The sequence below is a fragment of the Symsagittifera roscoffensis genome, chromosome 9, assembly GCF_963678635.1.
Source record: "Symsagittifera roscoffensis chromosome 9, txSymRosc1.1, whole genome shotgun sequence".
Taxonomy (NCBI): Eukaryota; Metazoa; Xenacoelomorpha; order Acoela; family Convolutidae; genus Symsagittifera; species Symsagittifera roscoffensis.
The window spans coordinates 28,615,619-28,633,602 of NC_087070.1; the positions used below are offsets into that span (position 1 = coordinate 28,615,619).

General features: G+C 34.0%; 3 protein-coding genes across 4 annotated transcripts in view; 1 reads left to right on the forward strand and 2 right to left on the reverse strand.

Moving 5' to 3' along the window:
* The window catches only part of LOC134854321 (protein rogdi homolog), a 438,231-nt gene that overhangs the window by 211,163 nt on the left and 209,084 nt on the right, over positions 1-17,984 (reverse strand). The window contains exon 1 of one of the 2 annotated variants that reach the window (XM_063870531.1): positions 2,153-2,164. The exons of the other annotated variant lie outside the window; for it this stretch is intronic. The gene's annotated coding sequence lies outside the window, so the exon portion shown is untranslated. Of the gene's footprint in view, positions 1-2,152; positions 2,165-17,984 lie in introns of those variants that run through there. 2 annotated transcript variants of the gene reach the window in all.
* The window catches only part of LOC134854318 (E3 ubiquitin-protein ligase RNF14-like), a 360,494-nt gene that overhangs the window by 198,674 nt on the left and 143,836 nt on the right, over positions 1-17,984 (forward strand). The gene's annotated exons all lie outside the window — the stretch shown is intronic.
* LOC134854315 (uncharacterized) overlaps positions 1-17,984 on the reverse strand; it is a 315,313-nt gene that overhangs the window by 88,247 nt on the left and 209,082 nt on the right. The window lies entirely within an intron of this gene.

Sequence of the window (17,984 nt, forward strand, 5' to 3'; positions counted from 1 at the left end):
GTAATCAATATCCCAATGGTACACCAATTTTTTCTATTAAAAAAGGTCGGAGTGGGGAATTAAGACTTGAAAGCTTCGGAGTAATTATGTCGTATTGGCTTATGAAATCGAAAAAGGAGCGAAGTTCTGAACTGATTCTTGCTCGCTTAGTTTTTTTTTATTGCGTCTGCTTTTCAATCCAACCGTCGTAAAGCGGCTTCAAGAAATTGCAAGTCATTTTTTTCATTAAAAAATGTACATTTTGCCCACTTATTTTGCATTTTGTTTCGTCTAAAACTCGAGTCTTTGATTAACAATAGCTTTATGTTCTTCAAATTTACCTTTGAGGCATTTATCATGTCAGCTATACATCAATATGTAAAAGGTGTCGCATAAAATGAGCCCATGACTCTTTGAAAGTCTTTTGGCATATCGCCAAGTCTAACAACTCCAGTTGAGAATCTGTACGTGCCCGTTTTGTCTCCGCTCAAAATGCTAAGCTCATACTGTTGTTTACTTCTTGTGTCACAAAATCTGACTTGAAAGTGGTCATTTTTAAGATCTAGGTTGCTGAACAAAACATGTTCGACGGGTTTTCCGACTATTGTTTTGCTACAATTTCTAGCAGTTCGTGAGCGATTGGTATCTGGTGTTTTGTGTTTAAAATTCTGATTGTGTTTTAATTTCGAGCCTAATTCCAAACCAATGGAACCGTTTTTCCTTATTGGGATATCATTTGGGCTAACAAAACAATCTTTTTCGGATTTTTCAAGTTTCTCTATATAACTTTTTGTCTCTATTCTTTTCAATTCTTCATTTACTTCTAAGTCTAGGTGTAAAGGAAATCTTCTGCTTTTTGCTTGCACTGGACTTAAAATAAAAACGAAATGGGTTATACTTTGATCAAAGGTATCTTAGCAATTCTGTTGAAGAGGAATTTAAGTTTCTTGAAAATTTGATATGATAAAAGGCTTATGTTATGTGACTTACTCTGCCCGGTGGATGGCTGATAGAACAGATCGGTTGAGCAATTTTTTTCTCTCTAGTTTCTCTTTCCAGCTTTGGGATATTGTCCATTCCCAAAGTTATTTTTTCATATCTTCTTGTAATTCAAATTGGTGGAAAATGGCGAACACACCTAATCATTTGGTCCTGATAATGCTGTTCTCAAGATGTTAATTGTGTCGTCTGCGAATCCGCAGCAGAGATTTTTGATCCAAAAATTGCATAATTTTGCTAAAATACTGCGTAATTTTTCAAATTTAGGATCTTAGCTTCAATTCATGCGGCATATTTTGCCTGATAAAACTCACTGCGCTGGCTTAATTTACAGATATGTTCATATTTACAAACAGTGGCAGCATAAACCTATGTTGAATAAGTTCTTGGTCTCTAAACCGTTTGATCATCAATTGTTCTTACGCCTAGGACGGAATAATTGTCATCATTGCTTCGTCCATTGCTATTCTGAACATTTATCGCTCGTTCCATCACGTTTCTTGATTGTCGCTGCCGAAAATCTCCGAAGGGACGTGTGTACACTTTTCATTACGATTATTATCATTTACAAATTTCACAGTGGGCCGTTTTTTTCTTGATTTACAAACATTCTCATGCTCACTTCGGTGCAAAGTTTTTCACTTTTTTTCCGCTTGCAACAGATTTAACTTGAAAATTTGTTGACGATATTTTTTGTTTCTGTTCTACTGTTTAGCTAATTCTACAATGACAAATTGATTTTTGATTTTTAAACGTTTTCATTCAGGAGTATTCGAAGTTACAACATTCATTTAAAACAATATCTGGCCTGCACCATATTTCTTGGAACTACGTGGTTTGAAGTTTCACAAATAATTGGTTCCGAGGTAACTAATTCACAAAAACTATCTGACGCCTTATTTGAGCAAAAAGTATCTAAATATTAGTCCAAATCGAATTGAGGCAATTTTGTTAGTCCAAATAATTGGTTAACATTTGCAAGATTTCTTATACTGCACCTGATATTTGGTGCGTTGAAATCGCTGAAATTTCATTTTAAAATTTGATCATTTTCTTTCGCAAAAATTATTTTTTTCCAGGCACGTTCAAAGGCCTGAAACATTTGAAGATTTGAAGATTTAACCTCTTTCCGCCAATTTTGTTAATTTTGTCGAAAATTGACGAAGTTTGGAGCATTTAATAAGTTACAAGATGCAAACTTTCCGTTTCTTTTGGAACAACTATTTGGTGTCAGAGGCACTCGCGTCTTCATCCCAGGAGCGGATCTAGGGTTATCCCGAGGAGGCGGATTTTCAAGTGTTCGAAAATTTTGTCGGCTGTTTTGAAAGTTTTTAGCCACTTTTTGGAAAGTTTTGACCCAAAAAGTTGCGGTTTTTTGGCGCGCGCTATACTCACAAACTTTTAAATATCGATGCCAGGGGCGCCTTTAGAATATTTTAGAGTCCGTGTGGATATCTCAAAGTGGGGTTACAAAGGGGGGATCATTTGCGCCCGCAGGGGGTCGAATCGCTGAGCGGAAAGGGCGTCTGCTCGCCTCCCTCCCCCGAAATCCGCCCCTGCTTGATCCTATTGCATAATATACTCCTGCTATTGATAGCAGATGATCTTCAAATAAGGCGCTCAATTAGAAAAAGGGGATGTTACTCTCGCTGAAATGCATTGCAAGGCAGTCGACAGACTTTGGGGCTCCTAGGACATTAGTAGGCAGACTCTTATTCTAATATAATCCGTATTGGTCCGCTACACTACACAGACAAATAGAATAGAAATTAACGCATAGTCCAAATATCTCTCCAATCAACATAAAAAAAAAACATTTAAAAAGCTTAAATTCGAACTCGTGTTAATGGGATTTGCATCTCCTCATTTTTAGATGCCTCAAATTTCAGCCATTTTATCAACAGGTTATGAAGATAACAGAGTTTTAGCTAATAAAAGCTATAAATTCTTGAAGCTAGACTATTATTGATAAACAAAAACCTATTTGAATACTAATCAGTTTTCCCCGTATATCTAATTTTATCCATTTGTTCAATTTTATCAGTCGAGTTGAAAACCTTTTTGTTCAAAAATTTCAATCATCAGTTATTTGTAGCTAAATTGTATAAGGACTTGTGATTGCAATGAGTCATCAACAGATATGAAAACACTACTTGTTAAAAAGAACAGGTAAAAAAAATTGCTTTTGTTCATCTCATTTGCTCAGCTCAGGGTTAATGTTGTTTAACACTGCGAACACCCGAGAAACAAATTTTTAACAACATCGTTGCTGTTGAGTTAGGACCGAAGTGTAACTCATAGAGTAATTTCGGATAGGGTACACCGTCTGCTCGTCACGCTATCTTATTTTCGGCCGGATAGATTCGTGCAACTTCTTAGTCTAATACCGATCCTAATCTTACTCTTATACTATCTAGTCTCAGGTTGTTTAACTAGTCTCTGCTAGGCTCAATAGATCTAGGGTATACTGGTTTATTGCGGCTGCTGAAGTGCTCGGGAGAGTCCAACTAATTTCTAAGTTAAATTCAAATCTCTCTGGTGCTGAAATTACAAGTAACTTCAGCACTTACAAATAAGTGGGTTGTTAGTTAGATGGATCATGATTGGTTAATATTAAATACTTTACATTGGTAAAACATTTAATTTATCCAATCATAAAATATAGTTTAGATCAGGTTCCACCCATCCGGGTTTTACAGAGTTTTTTAGAACAGTTCTTCTGTAATTCAAGGGTGGATGATGGACGTTGGTATTTGGCGAACATCATAATTTTCTTTCGTTTCTTCTTGTGACAACGACTGAGTCTCTGCAACAAAGTCAATTCTGATTCCAGAATGGTTGGCTATGTCAGGTTTTTCTGTTCTGCGTGGAGAACTTCTTTTGTGTATGATCTAGTTTGGGAATGGCGTGGAGATTGTGCGTGGAGGGGATGCCTGGTTACTCGGATCTGTACGTATACTTGAACATCGAGGTGGTCATTGGTCTAGTTCAATGAAGTCCTTTTCTGCGAAGTCAAGTCGTACTCTAAATCCTTTGAGTTGTGATTGTGAGCGGCATATCGATTGTAGTTGGTCATTCTCTCTCGAGTGTAGTGAGGTCGTCTTGTCTTTTGATGTTCGTCCTTGGTGTTGTATTCTGATCTATATATTGCATCATGTGATTTTACATTTTATAAAACTTTTATTAGTTTAATATTTTTTAATAATGATTTTAGTTATTTGTTTTCACAAAAGCTTTTTGTTTTAGTTCGGTTATTTTGAAGAGTTACTCACCCTTGAGTAGCTCTTATTAAAAATAAAGGTGTGGTCACAAAGCGTGGATGTAGCGCGGTGGGTTAGGCCGGCTATAGAGCATGCTCAGGACGTCCTTTCCTGGTGGGTTAGGCCAGGAGTGGGAGTATGATTTCATGCGGTGTTTGTGAGGGGTCCTGTTATGTGACAACGTTTTATGTTGGGTTTGTTGTGGTTTTACTTATGTCTTGTTGGTTATGTACTTTTTCCAAAAAGCAAATTGTTTGTGGTATGGGTTTGTCTTTCGACTTTTTTGTGTTTTATTATTTCTTTCTAAGACTTTGTAATAGTCTTCAAAAGAATAAATTATCCAGTTTTAAACTAGGTTAATCCGGTTTGGGTACCGTTGGTTTCCTTTTCTAAGTCATGCTGTTATTCTATGATTTGTGGTTTTTAGTAAGCTGCGTTGGTTAGTTTTGTTTAGTATATGATTCCTTTCCAACCGGGTTAAAGGAAAGTTTGAAACATGTTATTGTATGTTAGAGTTGTTGAGTGTGAAAACTTGAAACTGAAATTCATTATTTTAAACAATTCTTCGTGGGCGAGCTGTGCGAGTGTGGATAGAATTTCTGTGCGAATGAATGAAAATATCAAAAGGTTAGTACTGCAATTGCATTTTATTAATTTACTGCATAGAATTTGGAAATTTACTGCTAGTTATGGGGGAATTTTAAGTTACAAATTTTCATTATAATTAGATTTACTGCTATGGGGAAAAGATTATAGATGAATTTATTGCATTGATATTAAATTTAGAAATTTATAAGTGTAGGAGATTAATAGAATTTTTAAAATTGTTTGATGAAGATTGTGATTTTTATTGTTTCTTTTGTGGTTTTTGTAGGTGATTGTCGGATGAAAGCTAAAAATCTAATGAAAACATGAATAAAGAATGGTGAGTTTTTTAATATTTCAATTAGTTAGTTATATTCATTTAATTCATACTTACCTGTTAGTCGTCGGGGAAAAAACCGTGGGGGAAGATGTCGTGAATTAGTTCTGAAGTTGTTAGTAGTTTAGCTAAGATGCGGATGATATTTTTAGTTTGAAACAGTGGCCAAAGCAATTGAAGTGCCTTAATAGTGGTTAGTTCTTCAGTGCCTACTGCAAACTCATAAGGTGTGTTTTGGATTAAGTTATATAATTTGTGGTTAAATTTAGTGTTGTGGATGAATTCTAAAATTGGGATTTCTATAGGTTGTAGGAATTCGTGCGGGATAAGGAAGGGTCGGGATTCTTCGGCGTTGAAGGTCTTGGTGATGGGGCAGAAAATGTACATTTGGGTTATGGGGTCATAATTACGAAGAATACCATGGAGGTTAGTGTCTTTAATACAATATGTGAAATTTAGGAAATACGGTGAAGTGTATTTTGAATTGATGAATTGGAAACGATGGTGTGGTTGTCTAGAGGGTGTGTGGAGGTCAAAGTGATTCTGGATGAAACGATAGTAACTGTATGTATGTGTTTGTTTAGTGCGCAACATAATATCGTGTGAGCAGTGTAAATCTCTTTCGTGTGGTGCAAGGAAATGAAAGGTTAGTGAAAATATTTGGAAGCGTTCTTTAAAACTTTCGTATGCTTGTGTGTCTGTTAGTGCTTCTGAAATAATGTGATCATACTTGCGGTCGAAGATGTTTAGTGTAAATATATATGGTGTCTTGATGAAAAATTTCTCGGTGATTTGTGGATTAGCGAAGCGATCGTCGTCTAAGAATTGATCTTGGTTAGCTCTGATGATGTTGTGATCGTAGTATTCTAGCGTATATTCATTAGCTCTAGGTGCAGTGTGTATTTTTAGTGATTTTTTATATCCAACGTAAGTAAACTGTCTAGCGGTTAGTGGTGTAGTGAGTTGATATAGCATGTCCTTGTTTCGTTCTATATCGATGGAAGTACTGGATAAAGGTAAGCAAAGAGGGTTAGTGAAATGATAGTATGAGGTCCAAGAGAGAGTGGGCATTAAAACGTATTCATCTACAAAGTTGCGTGTTTCGTTAGCGTCGTGAGGGGTGTTTAAAGTGTATTGTGGAAACGAGGGTAAGGTGATAGCTAAAAATTCTTTAGTGTTAGTATGCTGGGGGTGGTTGATGTATTCACGGGCTGTTCCTGGTTTTGCTGGGAAAGGATGGTTGGGGAATTTTCTTTTAAAAGTGCGGTAAGCTCTATTAGTGTTTAGTGAAGATATAGTGGATGTGGATGATGGTGTTAATGATTCAGTATAATGTGAAGAGGGTGTAGGGGGATTGGATGAATTTGTAGTGGAGGAGATTTGGTTTATGGTCGGGGTGTTAAGATGGTAGGGTTGCTGTTGGAGGGTAATAAAATTATCTAGCTCTGGGGAGATTCGGGGGGTGTCTGGAGAATGAGATGATTGGTCAGATTGGTATGAGGAGTAGGTTGGGGTAACTTGGGAAGCATAAGAGGGTGTCGGAGTGATTGGGTCAGGGTTATTGGACAATATGGGTTGAAAAGGAGGTTGAGAAAAATTAGAAGGGTTATGAAAATTATTGGATGGGGATGGTTCTGAGTCGGCAAATTCATCGGGGGTTTCAATATTCGGGTTATTTAGCTGCGAGATGGAGTATAAAACTGAAATATGTGAGTTAGTGTCGGAATTCATGCCTGATGTTACATTGCTAGATGGAAAATCGGGTGGCGGAAAAGCAAAAAGTGGTATGATTGGGATTGAAGAGGTAAGATTGGTTGGATGGGAATTTGATCGGTGTAGTGATCCAAGTTGGCGGCTCATCGTGGGCTAAAAAAATTATTATTTTGAGACTGAAAAGCGGTGGTATGGGGTTGTTCAATAATTTGTTCATAAGTATTATCATCTTGTGACTGGTGTGTCATTATATGTTGGACGGGACTTTGTGATGTATTGAGTCGAAAATTTGGATTATGTGTGATTGCTAAATTTCGAAAATTTCGTGGGACTAGGGATAGTGGATGATTATTTGGTAGAGGTGGTAGTTGTGGTGCCGTTGGCTGTGTGTCGACATTGTTATGTTCTTCGTCGTATGTATTTTGTCGTGTTGTTATTTTTGTGTTATATTCTTTTATTTGTGCGTCTAAAAGAATTTTGTTTATAGATGTGGAAAAAATTCCAAAAAATCCTGCAAAGAGTATGCGTGCTACACTTGCTTGTCTGTTTACTTGTGTGTGTATAGCACATGTGTTGTAGATTCCTTTTAAGAGTGAGAAAAGAAATCCAATAAAGTTAAACATTGCGTATAAAATAGTCAATTTTTCTAAGATGTAGTAGGGCCATCCTAGAAAATCTAGGATCTCATTTTTGAGTGTAACAAAGCTAAAAATGTTAATTGGTGATATATCTTGGGGACGGTATTTTTCGCCGTTTAGATATATATAATCTTTAATGTCTTTAAAATATCCGCTATAGTCTTGTGTGTAGATATCGGCAAAACCTGCGGTTTCTGCAAGTTTGCGTAAGTTTTGGTCAATTGATTGTCTTTGTATTGTGTCCATTTGTGTTAATAATTCTTGGAATTGTTGTGTTCTAATGTGATGTTGAATATCTGATTTTGAGTATATTCCTATTGATTGTAAGTCTATATTTGGGTTTCGAGCGATAGCGCGAATGCTTTCTGGTGAAAATTTTTTGAGTGATTGCATTAATGTGGGATATGGAGTGAGAAGATAATATTTATTTTCATCAGGGTTTAGTTGTACTACATTGTGGCTATTTTCTGATCCACATGGGACTGCGGTATCCCAGAAATAGGTTCTTCGTGAAAGTGTATCCACGAAATGTACTTTATTCTTATAAAAGATAGGGATTCTTTTATAACATCGTTTATCTTCAAAAACGTATAGTGGTGATACTTTTTTGGTACAAGTATAAAACCATAAGATGTTTCCTTCATAGTCTAAAAAATTTGATCTATTTCCTGATAATAAGTATCCTGCGTAGGGTATTTTTAATACTGCTAGTGCAAGTGATTGTAATATTTGTGTTCGTTCTAATTCGCATAGTTGGTGTAGTGTTTCTAATTCGGAGAGTGACATTTCTTGAAAAATGCGGCTAATTGTATAGTCTAGTTTCATATCCAAATGAATATCATAGTGGATATTACCGAAATATGTAGTATTCATTAGTGATAATTCTTGTAAGCGTGTGCTTCTGGTGTCATAAGGTTTTAGATGTCCACCAGGTTGTCCGTTGCTTTTTTCAAAATTAACTGGTATATAGGATGTTCCTTCGTTTAGAGGATGACCTGTGGCATATGGGTCGATTTTTACTTTTCCAGTGGTCATGTCGAATCCTTTTTCGTATTCAACTAATATTTCAGAGTATTGTGTTCTGTGAAGTGGATTCCTGTATTTACATGCAAGTTCTGTTTCTTGATATATTTGAAAACGTGTCAATTTATTTTCTATATTGTCTATGTTTCTAAAATCGGAACTTAGTTTGCGTGATGGATGGACTTGTTCATATGGAATTGATTGTATAAAATATTTTTCGTGAAATTTTATCATACGAGCGTGTATTTTTGCTACTTGAAATGTTGTACATGTATCTTCGGGGAACCAAACAATTGTTGCTTGTGTTCTTGTTGTAGGGTCGCAATATCCTTGATCATTTTTACAAGGTAGTCGGATTCCTTGATAGATCATTGTATTATCAGATAAATCTCGTGTGAGTTGTATTTTTTCGAGTTGTATTTTCCAATCGAAAAACATTATTTCTTGGTATCCTTTATTTTTCGTGTCTGCTTTGCAGTTTGATGGGTTATTTATACCAATGTGTGGTATCCAATGTTTATCATGTAGGTCATAGGTTAATCGTCCGTGTGCGCCGTTATACGGGTATTTTTCGTCTAGTTTTATATGTCCTTGGTGTCTTTCAAGTTGTGATTGGTGTACAGAGTCTGAAAAAACTTGAAAATTAACTAATTTTCTTTGGGAGTTTTTATTTTGTGTGATGTTTAGTCTAAGTAATTCATTTTTACAATCGTCGGGATTGAGATGTAAGAGGCGTTCTATATTACTTTGATAGAATGATTCATGGTCAAGTCGGTTTTTGTTTCCGTTCGAGACTTGTGAACAATGTACTTTCTTTTCGGAAAATGTCGCTGTGAATTTATAACCTGTAACTGTTGTTGCTCGGGCTTTTGAATAGAGTGTTGCTATTACATCTGTGGTTTCTATAGCTTGTGGTTCTGTTTCACATTGTGATACTTGATTTATTGCATATTTATGTAGTGTTTTTTGTTCATTTTCTTCGCAATCGTAATGTGTTACTAATAAATCTTGTGGTCCTGTACGAGGGGAAGGGTTTATGTTTTGATTTGAGTTTACTAGAAAAGGGAGTTGGAGAAAAATTAATAATTTTAAAATATACATGTGTATGATAATCCTGAGTATGGGTTATAAAATGTAATGTAACCAATTGTGTTTTTGGTGTATCTGTCGTATTTATATATTACTTCAGTAGTTATAAACGGTGGTGGTAGTGATTGAGCTGTTATGTTAGGTGGATTTAATGGGTAGGGATGTTGGGTAATGTTATTTAACTTAACTGTGATTTCAAACTTTAATTGTAAACTGTTTTGTTGGAGTATTTGAATATTGTGATCACGGATATCGTTATGAATATCTTGGCGATATTGTAATCTATTAAGTGCCCAGTTATGAAGGCGGTTACTTTCTTGATGTTGTCCAAATAATGGTGGAGGTGCTGTGAATGTATTCCAATCTAGTCTTAAAGGAATATTTATTGATGATTGTTCTCGATATCTGGCGTCGAGATTATTTGGAAAATTTAAGTTAAAGGGTGGTGGTGAAAATTGGCTTATTGATGGTGTTGATGGTAGTGATAATGTTTCTGGTAGTGGTGAGGATGTTGTTGTATCCGTAGAAATATCTATGGGGTCATTGACTAAATTTGGTTCACCTTGTGTAAATGAATGTGTAGTCCAATATGGAAATCGTGATGTTTGGTTTGGGGGGTTAAAAGGATTTTCACGTATTTGTTCAGATGTTGGTGTTGAACCTAAGTAGTCTGAGGGTAGACTTGAAGTGCTTCGTTGTGAAAAAAGTGTAGGAGTTTCTGGTGTGATACCAGTGGTGTTTTCTGGAGTGGTTTGTGGTGGGGATTGAGGTATATCAAAATGAACTCGGGGAGTTTGAAAATTTCTATTTCGTCGAGGATGTATAATTTGTCTATTTATTTCTGTTGTGTTTTGGTTTTGACTAAGGTTTCGTATTCTACTTAGTTCTTGTGGTAGTGTTGGGTAAAGATTATATGTTGGTTCACTTAGAGATGCTTGTCGTTGAACTGGTTCTAGTGGTTCAGATAAACGAGCGTGCCGTTCTTCAAAAGTGTATGGATTGTCTTGAAAAGAAATTCGTGTAGATGTTTGAGGATTTTGAGTAGTTGAAGGTGGTGTTTGGTTATCTTGGGATGATGTCGGTGAAGACTGATTCTGTGACTGTTGGGTAGCAATTTTTGATGGATTTTTGAATTGTTAATTTAGTGAGAAATTTTGTGTTTATTATAATATTCTTCCAAAAAAAGAATTAGAAGGATTGTTGCTAGGGCAAATGTGATGATTGCTTTCTTTATACATTTACATATGGTCAAAATGAGGGATGATAAAAATGTTATGAAAATTACAAACAATAAAAAAATATCAGTTCTACTGAAAATTGTTCGTATCATTTAGACAAGTTGTTAAAATCGTACCTGTGGATATATTCAAGGGTTTTGGAAAGTTGGAGGAATAGTTCGAGTATAGTGTAGAAAATTAAAAAAATGTTACAAAAAATGATTAGGATTATTAGAAAAGATTCAAGTATATCAAAAAGAAATATTATAAAGGCTTCAAGTATTGAAAAAAAATGTTTAAAATTTATAAGTATTTGAGCAACTGTTTGAGAGAAAAGCATTTAAGAAATGATCTCTTGGTCGAATATTTTTTGCTGTTTGAGGCGATTTTCTAGTGTGGTCGAATTATTTATTAGTTTTTTGACAAGTGGGTTGAGTTTTGTAAAAATTTGTTGGGGGCAATTTTCATGGTGACTGGGAGGTCGTCTTTTTCTTTATTTTTGTTTGTCAAATGATCCGGGGTATGGTGAGATTTTTATACTTTAGGCTAATTAAAATCTTCATTTTGTTACTTTAGGCTAAGTTATCAAATTTGTTTTGGGGGTATTCGTGGTCTGAGTTGGGGAAATATTGTTGATCTTTGGGTTATTAGATAAGGGAGGGGTACGGTATTATGGTGATATTTATTTTAGTTGTCAAGTTGGAGTGGTTTGCTTATTTTTGACCTGGAGGTTGTAAAGTTATAGTTAGAGATGTGCCTGGAGTTCTAGATTATTCGTCTAATTGATCTTAGTTTGAGTTAGAGAAAGTGGCGGATTGGATGAATCCTATTGGTCTATTTTGAACTAGAATTTATTGCGTACTTGTGAGCATGTTATTTTGAAAAATTGGAATGAAAAATGTTACGGATGTTTCAAGATTGTGAAGTATAAAATCTTAAAATTACTTTTTAAATTCTACTTTCTTTAATATTTTAGATTGGGGGATGAACATTTTGTAGTTTTTACGTGGTTGATTTCGGAGTCTTGTTGCTTTTCTATGTTCTGATTTGTCTATTTCTTCTTGGGGTATTATTTGTTCTGTCATTTTTCTATTTTTTCTTGGTTTTGGAGATTCTCTATGGTTTTGATTTTTTGTAGTGTTTTTGGTGGCGGTTGGTTTTGTGTTTTGATTTTCGGTGGGGTTATCATTTTGTTCTGTGTTTTTTAGATGTGGTTCATTTTGAATGATTTTTAATCCTGTGAAAGAATATAATTGAGTTAATTCGCGGAGTGCGTATTCTTTTGGGTAATAAGGTAATAGGTTGTTTCGATGTTGAACGATTTCTTTTTTGTCTGAGTCGGTAATTTTATATGTGACATCAGTGGGTTTTGCAATTATTTGGTAGGGTCCTTTTCGGAGGGGTTGTAATTTTTTAGAAATTCCTTTTTGAGTATTAAAATTAGGTATTAAAACAAATGTTCCAATTTTTAAATCGGAAGCTGGTGTAAAACGTGAATTGATTTGGTCATTTATGTTTTGTCTTTGTAATAACTTTTTCGTTATTTTTTGGTAAATTTCATTGTGTTTCTTATCTCTATTTAAAATCCATTCGGTGTGTGTACCGGAGGCTAATTTAAGAATTTGTGGGTGATGAAAATGATCTTCATCGTGAGTATGTAATGGGAGGTTATAACAAATTGAGTCTTTATTTGGTTGACAATAACCTTGTGCGTTTTTATGAGAATTTGCTGTAAACATTATTGGTTTGCGTGGCTTTTGGTTAAAAACCATTTCGTATGGTGACATTCCTAAAGTTGTCGTAATTTGTGAATTATATGCTAAGGGAAATAATTTTACATCTGCTGACCATTCGGTATATTTTGTATCATTTCCGTTGATGATACATCTAAGATATTCTTGTAGTGAACGGTTCATACCTTCGACTAAGCCGTTTGTCCAAGGTGCATGAGATGTACGTGGTTTGTGTTTAATGTTGTATAAATGACATAGTGTGATAATTTCATTATTTATGAATTCTGTACCGTTGTCTGTAACTAAAATTTCTGGTAGTCCGAATTTTGCTATCCAGTGTTCATAGAGTGTTGTGTAAGCGTAATAAGCGTTACAATGTGGTACTGGGTTAAGTGCTACATAATGTGTAAATGCGTCAACAATTACCATAATGTAGGAGTTTCCTTCTGATGAGGGTGAAATTGGTCCTTTAGTATCAAATGAGATACGATGATTAAAGTATAAACTTTGTCCTTTAAAATCTTGTTTTTGTGCTATTTGTTTTTGATTTGGGTAAGGTTTATTTAGTTGACATACTATACAGTCATTGCATAGTACTTTTATCCAGATTGGTGCATTTGGGAAGTAAAAATTTTGTATAAAATTTGAATATGTTTTTTCTGATCCAGAGTGTCCTTTAATATTTTGTGTATGTGAAATATTAAAAGCTATAAGAATCATACTTATAGGGAGACATGGAACTGTAGATTCATTCAGGTTATACTCTAAAAGGTCTGTATTTTCGTTAATTGTTGTGTTGTTAAATTTGCGAAAGTATCGGAGGAGTGTTTTGTTTCCTAGAATGGTTGAATCTGCTTTGATAGGTTTAGTTTTATATTTGTGCCATGATTTCAGTTGTCTAATTACTGGGTCAAGGTTTTGATATTGTTTCAGTGTTGAAATTGTAATTGTTTCTGTTGGGGGGAGAAAAATGTTTTCGATTTCTAATTTAGATAAGGGTATTGTATCAAGTGGGTCATGGAGGTCAAAAACTTGATTTATTGTGTATTTTGAATCATTTGTTTGTGGTCCTGATAAATTTATTTTATCAGTTAAATCTTCTTTTTCAATTAGTGGAAAATGGTCTTTTTTAGGTAGGTGTTGTTTTGTTCGTTTCTGTTGGGTGTTATTTTTTATCCATTGAGAATATGGGATTGGTTTGAAAGTTGATGTTCCAAGTAGGTCAACTTCATAATGATTATTTTGACAATCTAAATAAAGTGGGAAATGTTGTAAATTATTTATTTGTGATTGTTCAATATCAGTTTTTACTGCATATTTGCATTCCAATCGGGGTGATGTTTCGTTTTCTGCAAGGTAGAATTTTATATTTTTGGGTATTTCAACTGTTGTTTTTCGTGTAAGTAATTCAGGTGGTGTATTTCGACTTAAGGTGTCTGGTAATGCAAGATTTTTTCCTGCAGTCCAAACTATATGTAAGTTTGGAAATTTCATTAGAATTAGTTGAAATCTGTAAACTCGGTGGTTTGGGTTAGATTTCTGTGTGAAAAGAAAAATGATTGGTTTGTGGTCTGTGAATAGAACTGTTGGATGTTTTGATCCAAGTATCAGAAATTCATATTCTGTCAGTGTATATATTATGGCTGTACATTCTCTCATTAGAGTTGAGAGTCGTAGCTCTGCTTGAGTGAATAATCGGGAATTTGCTGATATCAGGTTCATTTTATTTGTACCATTATGTGATTGTAATAGTGCTGCGCCGATGCCAAAGTTCGAAGCATCGCACATTGCATAAAATGGTTGATCAGGGTCTGGGATTGTATTTGAAATTTGTTCGGTTAAAAGTTTCTTTATTTCTTCGAATCGTGCTTGATGTTCTGTATTCCATTCAAAATTATTTTGTTGTCTAAGGATGTTGTAAAATGGTCGTAGATATAATTGCATTTTATAAACATATTTACTTAAAAAGTTTAACATTCCAAGGAATTCTTGGATTTTCTTCTTATTTGTTGGTGGTTGAAGTTTTTGAATAGCGTCAATGCGTGATTTCAGTGGAGTTATTGTTTTTCTTGCTATGTTATGTCCTAAGAATTTAACTCTTGTCAAAAAGAAGTGTGATTTATCGGGGGCGGCCTTCAGATTTTCGTTCTGAAGTATTTGATGATATTTTTCTAAAACTTTGAACATTTCGTCTTTTGTTTGTGATTGCATAAAAACATCGTATAAATAGGTGATTGCGTTTTTCTTGAGTATTAGTGGTCTAAAAATTTTGCTCATAAAAGCTGAAAATGCTGCTGGTCCTATGGATATTCCATAGAATAAGCGGTTAAATTCATATTGTTGGTTTCCGATAACAAATTGTGTTAAACGTCGTGATTGTTCATCTAGTGGCATTTGATTGTATGCACTATTCATATCGGCGGTTGTAAAGTATTTGCCGTTTATTTTTGTTAAAATAACTTGTATTGGTTCAATGGGCCAATTACATTTTGATTCGTCTATAAGTGAATTGAGGTATCTAGCATCGAGAACGATTTTTAATGATTCTCCTTTAGCTAGAATGATAACGGGGTTGATGAATGTGTTGCCTTTTGGTTGTTCTTCTTTATTAACTGGTGATATAATGTTGTATTGTTCTAAAATATCGAGTAATCTGTTTACTTTATCATGTAAGTGAATTGGTACTTTACTTGCTCTCTGTTTTTTGAAAACTGCGTCTGGTTTTAACGGGAGATGTAGTGATGAACTGATTTTGCCAACATCGAATTTTGATGTTGCATAGACTGATGAATATTTAATTAGCTGTTTGGCTAACTTTTCGAATTCGTCTTGTGTTATTTGTGAATGTTGGAAATTAAACATTGTTAAAAATTTTTGTTGTTTCTCTGTGTAGTTACTGATGTTGAATGTAGGTTTGAAATATGGAGTTTTTGTGAAATAATCCGTATTTCTGTTTTCGTTACTTATTATATTATTTATAGATAATTCTTCATTAAGAATTGTAGATTGGCAAATATCTAGTAATTGGAGTATATTATTTACGCGATAGGCTTTTTCGTGTATTGGTGATATTGTAGCGTTGGTTTCACAATATCCTAAAAGTCCTAAAGGTAATGTTACTTGGTAAGGTGTGTTGTTATAAACATGTAAGGAAATAATATCTGAATTCGAATTTTTCAAATATTTTATTGATGAGATTGTGATTTTGAAAAATTTATGAATAGGTTTGAATTCAAAATCTGACATATAAAATTTTTGTTTGTTTTGTTCTTTATCATATTGGTGAACTTGTTTGATTGAAAAATTATAGATGTTTCCTGATAGTGGTTTCAGGTGTTTTCTTTGTTGGTTATATATTGGATAAAATTTTGAAAAGAATGGTGGTTGTTTGTTTAATCTTTGAAAAAATGTTAGGGATGTTTCTTTTGTTTTTGTATATTTATCTTTGATTAATATTTTACTGTTTAGGATGTTAATTGTTGGTATATACTTCGAAATAAATGGTATTCCAATGATATTATATTTAATATCAGTGATATGGAATATTTGTTTAAATGGCTTGTTTAGAATTTTACTTTGCTCCATTGTTCTGGTAGGGAGGAGAAATAATTGGATTTTTCCGTAGTTTATCAATGTTGATCCTTGTGCTGTTGCTAACTTACTGGAGGTTTCAAGAGGTGTTAGCTTTGGGTGTAAAGTTTTTATTTCATTCCATGTGGGAATGTTTATTATGTTTGATTCTGCTCCTGAATCAATTAAAAAATCTATTTCAAGGTCTGGTGGTTGAAATTCTTTGTTTCTTGGGCTTTCTAAGAGAAATGGTATTGTCCAAATTTTTTCTTTGGGTTGTTCTTTTTGTATATTTTGATAAATGTGGTTTGTATTCAAGCATTTTGTTTTGGTTTTTTTATTGGTTTGATCTGTAGTGTTAATCTCGTTTGTTTCTTGCGTCGTTGGTGTGGAATTTATGGGTATAGTGTAATAATTTTGAAGAAATTCTGATTGATTTTCATATATATGTGATGGAAAGGGTTGTTCATATATGACAGATTCATAGTCATTTTCGACTTTTATCATATTGATAGAAAGAGTGTTTTCAGTATCACTTTCTGAATCTGATGATGTACAGTTTATTTGATTGAGTTGTAACGTATCAGTTACTGTGTTATCAATACCTGGGGGGTCTGATGTTGTTTCTGGATTAGCTTGTACTTGATTGATTTGTCTTTGATGTTTAGGTGTACTGCTTCTATGACGATTATTAGAGTTATTATAGTTATTATTATTCCGGTGTGGTGATTGGGAATAATTTCTATAACGATTATTATAACTTGGGTGTCGATTTTGTGAATTATTTCGCGATCTGTTTTGGTAATTATTGTTTGGTCTGTTATAGTTCGATCTATTATATGAGTTATTCCTTGATCGATTGTTCGGGTAATTCTGATTTCGATTGTTTGAATAACTTCTATTTCTATTATAGGAGTAGTTTCTATTCCTATTGTATGATGAATTTCGTGATTGGTTGTTTGGATAGTAGTTATTTCTTGATTGGGAATTAGATCTAGAAACAAATCGTTGTGTATTTGAATTTGATCTGGAGTAGTTATTTCTACTATTTGGTCTATTGTAGTGATTTTGTGATGAATTATACGTGTTTCTTCGTTCTGGTGATCTTCCTCTATAACTTGAGTTATATGGGGATTGATTTCTTGTATAATTTGTATTGTTCGGGAGTGGTTTTCCTGAACTGTTGTTGCTGTGAACTGTTTTGTTCGGTAAATTTTGATCTTTTTTCATGTATTGATAGAATGATTTATTTGGTTCTTTATATTTTTGAGGTTTATTTTGATTGTCTTGCTGTTTTTGTCTACATTCGGAAATACTATGTCCGTATCGTCGGCAATAATTACACCATTTTTTGAAAGATGGTTTGCCTTTAAAGTTCGGGTTCTTTTCGTAAATATTGAGTATTTCAGTGATTTTTTCAACGAGGTCTGTCTCTGATTCCTGTATATTATTAATATTAGTGGGAGTCGTTTCAATTCTATTAACGTATTGTAATTTCAGATTTTCCGTTTCTTCTAGTTTCATCGTGATTTCTGCTTGTTCTAGTTTGTCTACTAGTTTTCGAAAATCTAAATCGGGTTCTCGAATTGAAGAAGGATGGGATGCTCTCTTTTTTATTGCTATTTTCCTTAATTGTGGTGTTAAGGTCATCATTAAGATTTCTGTCATCTTTGTGTTTTTATAGTCATGTGTATTTAGTGAATATGCTTTTCGAACTAGTGTTTCGATTCGTACTGCTATTTGCTTGATGGTTTCGTTTGGTAATCTGCGAATTTCATTACATAAAACTCTTTGTTGTTGTTTGTTTCTTTCAGAGTCAAACATTTTTGAAAATTCTTGTG